This window comes from Phodopus roborovskii, unplaced genomic scaffold (assembly GCF_943737965.1).
Source record: "Phodopus roborovskii unplaced genomic scaffold, PHOROB, whole genome shotgun sequence".
Lineage (NCBI taxonomy): Eukaryota > Metazoa > Chordata > Mammalia > Rodentia > Cricetidae > Phodopus > Phodopus roborovskii.
The window spans coordinates 11997187-12004310 of record NW_026126636.1 but is presented as its reverse complement, the minus strand read 5'-3'; the positions used below and the strand labels follow the sequence as shown (position 1 = coordinate 12004310).

At 44.6% G+C, this 7124-nt stretch overlaps 1 pseudogene; it reads right to left on the bottom strand.

The window, feature by feature from the left end:
- Positions 1-5786: 5786 nt before the first annotated feature.
- On the bottom strand, positions 5787-6191 carry LOC127238878 (40S ribosomal protein S25-like; annotated as a pseudogene).
- Positions 6192-7124: the final 933 nt, after the last annotated feature.

Here is a 7124-nt window from a genome sequence, read left to right as displayed (position 1 = left end):
GAGCTGCAGTTGGGTCTGACCAGACCTGAGGCCACTTATCTATCATTGCCTCTGCTGAAGGTATGTTCTTTTGTGTTTGCGGGAACTGTTCTATAGGTATCTGTTAAGTGTATTTATTGGAAAATCTTTTCCCAACTCTGAGGTGATACCTGTCTTTACAGGTGAGGTGTGTTTCTTGTATGCAGCAGCAGAAGGATGGGTCCTGTTTTTTATCCATTCTGTTAGCCTGTGTGGGTTTTTTTTTAAATAATAATATATATATATAATTACATAAATAATCTGAGTTGAATCCACTGATATTAAGGGATATAAATGACCAGCGATAGTTAATTTCTAGTTTTCCTAATTTTTCTGGGTTCTTTTGGTGGTAGAGGGGTGTGTGTGTGTGTGTCAGGACCATCATGTCCAAGAATTCTTAAAATTAAACTGAGCAGTAAGAAGTGCATAAACAGTCTGGCTGGCTGCATGAGACCATACTGTGGCACACATTCTGAGGGCCTAGTTATGTGGGGCCCTGGAAGTGCCCACAGTACATATCGCAGGCATATGAACTGGCTTTCTGGAACCCATGCCTTGTGGGTTACCTTGTTCAGCCTGATGCAAAGAAGGGGCGCTTGGTCCCTCCTCAACTTGGGATGCCAGCTTTGTCAAATCCCCAAGGCAGGCCTTATACACTTGGAGTGGATGGAGTTGGGGGCAGTAGGAGGAGAGGAGTTGGAACTGGGATTGGTATACATAATATGAAAAAATTTTTTAGGAAAATAAAGGTAAAAACTTTGGATGCTTGATTTTAGAGAGGTATCCAGGTATCAGATATGTTCAATCAAAAAGCTGGGCCCAGATGGCTGTGGAGTCGTCTTGACCATCATCTGAGGATCGAATGGTGTAGCTGATTTAGCCTCCTTTACTTTTCCAGTAGATTTCTTGGCAGCCTCTGAGCTGCTGTTGAAGCTTTGCTGAATTCACCAGTCTGCATCTTGGACTGGAGCTGGGTGTACAGATGATTCACAAGATGCTGACTGATATGGGGTTCTTTCTCTTGCTCCTGCAGCCCTGGAGAGTCTGGGGGAACCAGAGCTCCTGGGGAACCATGGTCAGCAAGGCTGCCTTGAGAACCTGAAGATGCCTGAAGACTGCTTCCATTTTAATGTTTCCTGGTGCTTAAGAGACCTGGTCGCTGTGGGGACCTGGATCACTCCAAGACTTGGCTCCATTGGTGGGCCTAGATGCATAAGAGGACATAGTTTCCTTGTTGGGACTGGATGCACTTGGAGGCTTGGTTGCATTAGGAGTTTGGTACCATGGGATATGAATTCCTTGCTGGCTCTTGAGGCTTTTGGAAACCTGGAGCCTAGCAGTGGGAAGGAACCATACTCAGAATGTATAAGTACCAGGTCCTGTCTGCTTCCCTGGGACCCTCTGTGTCTAACAAGGGAGTGAGGGCACCCTGGGGCAGGCAACACCAAGTTACCCCACCTCACCCTCACCATCTACGTGGGGGCCTTAGTGGCCACTCACTCTGGATTTCAGCAGGCTCTCCCAACTTGCCCAATACATTCCTGGTGAGTAAAGCTTTACTTCAAGAGCCTGGCCTTAACATTCTTCTCCATCCAGAATCCTTCCAGCTCCTCTTTTTCGGGGGTGGGGGGTGTTCAAGATGGGGGTTTCTCTTTATATCATCTCTGGCTGTCCTGGAACTTGCTTTGCAGACCGGGTAGTCCTCAAATTCACAGAGATCACCTGGCCCTGCCATTTCTCCAGCTTTTATATCCTCTGTGCTGGACAGTTTCATGTCAAGTTGACACAAGGTGAAGGGCATTTTCTCAGAGATTGAGAGGGCCAATCACAGCACCTGGGATAGCAGGCCCTGGGGCTCACCAGAGCAGCACAACAGATCCACCCCTGTTAGTAGAAGTGTGAGTGAGCCATCCCCAAAATCATGAGTGACATAGCTGCACTGGACAAGCCCTACAGCTGCCCAGACCCATGGCTGTGACTTGGCCTGCTCCAACAACCACCCCATCTACGGTCTGCTGGAGCATATGAAGAGATCTGATCCACAGAGTGGCAGCAGGAAGTCCAGGAAGAGTCTTGGTGGAGGCCCCAGCATCAAAGTGTAGTGGAGACTAAGGGTCTGGAACCAAACCAATGATTCTTCGCAATGAACACTTTCAAGTAGAGATGTAACAGCCAAGGAGTGTATGGTGTGACTTGTTGGGTAATGTTGAAGCTTCCATGATATTTTTCATTCCTTCCATTTAAAAAGAAAACTCATGGTATTTTCTTCAGTTTTTTTCGTTTGAATTTTGTTTTTATTTGGGTAGGGGAGGGCAGGGACAGAGGGTGAATGTCCAAGATGATAGAGTGTACATTCTTAAAGCATGTGTATTAACTTTAATCCATTTGTTTGGATTTCCTTGGTGTCTGTTATGTCTCCCTTTTTCATTTCTGATGTTAATTTGGATGTTTTCTCTCTGCCTTTTCAAAGTTTTGGGTAGGGATCTGTCTATCTTGTTTTAAAAACCCACTCTTTCGTTCTGTTTTATTTTATTCTTGTATTTTAGCCCTGAATTTGATTTTTCTCTTGTGTCTACTCCTCTAGGCTGTGATTACTGCTTTTTTTCTAGAACTTTCAGCTGTGTTAAATTGCTAATATGAAATCTTTCCTGGGGGGGAGGGGCACTTAGTGCTATGTACTTGCCTCTTAAAACCACCTTCACTGTGTCCCTTAAATTTGGCTATGTTCAGCAAGCACATGATGGCTCACAACCCTCTGTAATGATATCCAGTGCCCTCTTCCTGGCCTACAGATATGCAGACACTTTCTAAATAATAAATAAATCTTTTTTTAAAAAAGTTTGGGTATATTGTGTATTCATTTTCATTCAAGTCCAAAAATGCCTTTAATTTCTTATTTACCCATTTTTTTCATTCAGTAGAGTTATTCAGTTTCCATGAGTTTGTGAGCTTTCTGACTTTTCTGTTGATGTCCAGCTTTATTGTGGTCTGATAGGATGCAGGGATTTATTTAACTTTTATATGTTGATCTGGCTTTGTGTCAAAGTATGTGGTCAGTTTTTCAGAAAGTTTCATGAGATGCTGAGCAGAAAGTATATTTGTGTTTGGGTGAAATGTTCTTAAAATATCTGTTAGGTCTATTTGGTTTGTAACTGCTGCTGGCTATAGCATTTTTCTGTTGTCTTTTTGCCTGGATGACCCATCTATTGGTGACAGTGGAGTACTGAAGTCTCCCACTAAATGTGTGTGTGGGTCAATATGTGATTTAAGGTTTAGTCGCTATTTTACAAACTTATGTTTGGTGCATAGACGTTAAGTACTGAAATGTTGCCTGGTGGTGGTGCACACCTTTAAACCCAGCAATGGGAGGCAGAGGCAGGAGGATCTCTGCATTCAAGGCCAGCCTGATCTATAGAGCAAGTCCCAGGATAGGCTCCAAAGCTACAGAGAAACCCTGTCTTCAAAAACTAAAAGAATAAGTAAATTGCAATGTCCTCTTGGTGGATTTTTTTCCCTTACTATGAGTGTGTATTGCCCTCCTATCTCTTCTAATTATTTTGTTAGACATTAAACTGACACCATCTTATTTTGTAGGTCCATTTGTTTGGAATGTTTTTTTTCCAACCCTTTACACTCAGGCATTGTATCATTGGTGTTAAGTGTGTTTCTTGTATGTAGCAGAAAGATGGATCCAGTTTTCCTATCTATTCTGTTAGTCTGTCTTTTTATTGGGGAATTGAGACCACTGATATTGAGAGATATCAGACCATTGACTATTGATTCCCTGGTATTTTGTTGATGGTGGTGGTGTGTGTATGTTCATGTGTGCAAGTTCTGCTTCCCTTTTTTTTTTCTGGTCTGGGATTACTGTTTTGCTGATGGTAGTTAAAACTTCCTTACGTTCTAATTTTCCTTCTAGCACTTCTCTAGGGATGGATTTTTAGATAGTGTGTAATCTTGACTTTACCGTGGAATATCTTACTTTATCCATTTAAGGGGATTGAAAGTTTTGTTCTATATGGTAGTCTAGGCTGGCATTCATGGTCTCTTGGAATTTACAGAACATCTACTCAGGACCTTCTCCATTGAAGTCAGGTGGAGCTGGGCATTGGTAGCACACGCCTTTAATCCCAGCACTCGGGAGACATTGGCAGGCAGATTTCTGAGTTCAAGGCCAGCCTGGTCTACAGAGTGAGTTCTAGGATAGGCTCCACAGGCAACACAAGACCCCAAAAAAAAGTGAGGTGTAATTCTAGTAGGTCTGCCTTTATGTTTCTTGGTTTGTTTGTTTTTTCTTGCAGCTTCTGTTTTTATTGGGGGTTTTTTGGTTGGTTTGGTTTTTTTTTTTTTTGTTTTGTTTTTTGTTTTTTTTTTTTTGTTTGTTTGTTTGTTTTTTTTTGAGACAAGAATTTCTTTGTGTAGCCCTGGCTATCCTGGAACTCACTTTGTACACCAAGCTGGCCTTAAACTCCCAGAGATCCACTGGTCTCTGCCTCACGAGTGCTGGGATTAAAGTTGTGAGCCACCATGTCTGGCTTCTTTGCACCTTTTAATGTTCTCACTTATTCTGTACAGATGGTGTTTTGATTATTACATGTCAAGAGGAACTTTTCTGATCCAATCTATTTCCTATGCTTCTTGTACCTGTATGGACATCTCCTTCCTTGGGTTTGGGAAATTTTCTTCTATGGTGTTATAGAAAATGTTTTCTGGGGATGAAGAAATGGCTCAGAGGTTGAGATTACTGGCTACTCTTCCGCAGATCCTAAATTCAATTCCCAACGACATGGTAATTCACAACCATTTTTATGGGATCTGGTGCCCTCTTCTGGCCAGCATGGATACATGCAGGCAGAGCGCTGTACAAAATAAATGGTACTATGTGTCCTACCTCACCGAGGTGATGGGACAGACTTAGTTGGCATGCTAGGGGAGGCTTTACCCTCTCTGGGGAGCAGAAGGGAGGTGTTATGGGGGAAAGATGGAGGAGCAAGAGAGATAGGAGGGACAGGGAACTGGGATTGAATGTAAAAAATGAGATATTTTCAGGGGGCTGGAAAAAATGGCACAGAGGTTAAGAGCACTGGCTGCTTTTCCAGAGAACTGAGATGGATCAGTTCCAAGCACCCACATTGCAGCTCATAACTGTAACTCCAGTGTCAGGAGATCTGACACCTTCACACAGCATATATATATGCAAAGCACCAGTGCACATTAAATGAGTTTATAAATCTTTTGAAAAAGAATATGCTCCTTCATTGCAAAATCCATATACATGGTTTCATTTTTTAAAAAAAGGCAGGGTGGTGGTGGAGGCTGGGATACTGGGCTCTGTTGGGGATGGGGTCAAAGAAGAAAGGCAAATCACAGCAAGGGTTGGGATGAGACTTAAACATCTCTTTATTTTACAAAGTTGGGAGTTTGGTTTTGCTTTTTGCCCTGGTTCTTTCCTCTAGAAGTAAGAAAGTATTAACTTAATTTTGACTTTTATGGGAGCCCAAAGTTGAGAGATTTCAAGCTTTTAAGAGATTTGTATCTAGCAGTAGTTTCCCACACCTTTAATCACAGCACTTGGGAGGCAGAGGCAGGTGGATTGCTGTGAGTTTGAGGCCAGCCTGGTCTACAGAGTGAGTTCCAGGACAGACTCCAAAGCTACAGAGAAACCCTGTTTCCAAAACACCACAGGCCCACCTGGTGCTGCTAGGCCTGGGCAGGTCACAGGACCATTGCAGTGCAAAACCAGTCTTTTGTTGTTGTTGTTGTTTAATAAAGTTTTATTTTTCCAAATGTACAGCTGATTGAACCTGTTTATGCATCTTCACCAGCATCTGGGGTGTCTCCACCCTTTGTTTCTTGTGTAAATTACTTGGGTTCTGTGTTTTGAAACCAGCGTGATAAGTCCTTTACCAAGCAGCTCCGGAAGAGCTGCTCTGGCCAAGGAACCTCGAATCTTCAGTCTCTGAGACCACAGCCAGAGTAATAAGCTTATAATTGGGTACTTCCTTGCAGAGTTTTAGGTATGTAGCTTTGTCAAACAGAACTAGATCATTGAGCTTGTCCAGAACCTTGCCTTTGGACCACTTCTTTTTAGCCTTGCCACCAGACTTGTTTACTAGGGCTTTGTCTTTCTTGGCTGACTTCCTGGAGTCTTTCTTGTCATCCTTAGGCGGCATGATGAAGCTCAGAGTGGTGACGACCACTGCAGCCTCCCTAAGATGTCTGGGGGAAAAAAAAAAGAGTCTTTTATTGCTTACTGAGTTAACTATTTGAACAGACAAAGGGCCTGAGTTAATCACAGCAGGTGGAGTGGGTAATACCCAAGGGGCTGCCAGGCCGAGAAGAAACAAGGGAAGTATCTAGGGATTCGCAGATTGATGTGCTTCCGGGCTAGGGCAGCCTGTCCTGTGTTGATTGGCCAATTTGTCGTTATGGCCTATAGGCCCTCCCAGAGCAGTTGCTATGCTCTCCAGGTCACTGTCAGCCATTTTTACCATAAAGCACCATAAGGCACATCCAGGGCCTGCCAGCTAACTTCTGATCCATTCCTTGCCATGTGGAGGGAATCTGACCTCCAGTTTGGCGAGGTTAGGAAGCTCAGCACATTTTCCTGAGTCAGAGGCCTTTGTCTTGCTGGGTCTTCTCTGCAGCCTGTCATGCTGCTAAAGCACGGAGCTAGGTGAGGGTCTGGTCCCTTCAGGCAGACACCCACTGCCCGCCCAGTGGGTGGAAGACATCCATGGGCCTAGCCAGCACTGCTGGGACCAGGCAAGTAGCCGCCGGCTTAGGGCAAGTGGAGGACACCCACAGGCCTACCTGATGCCACCGGGGTCTAGTGGGTGGAGTGCTGCTAGGCCAGGGCAGTAGATGACACCCGCATGTTCACCCAAAGCTGCTAGACCAGGGCAAATGGAAGATACCCACCAGCCTACCTGGCACTGATGTGTCCAGCAGTAGGGGACACACATAGGCCTGCCCAGTGATGCTAGGCCTGGGTGGTTATAGGATACTGCAGCGGGTAGAGGACACTTGAGATGCCCCGGCCCAGGCCATGTGGCTCCGGCCAAGTGTGACAGACACTGGAGAAGCCCCAGCTAGCAGCTATGTGG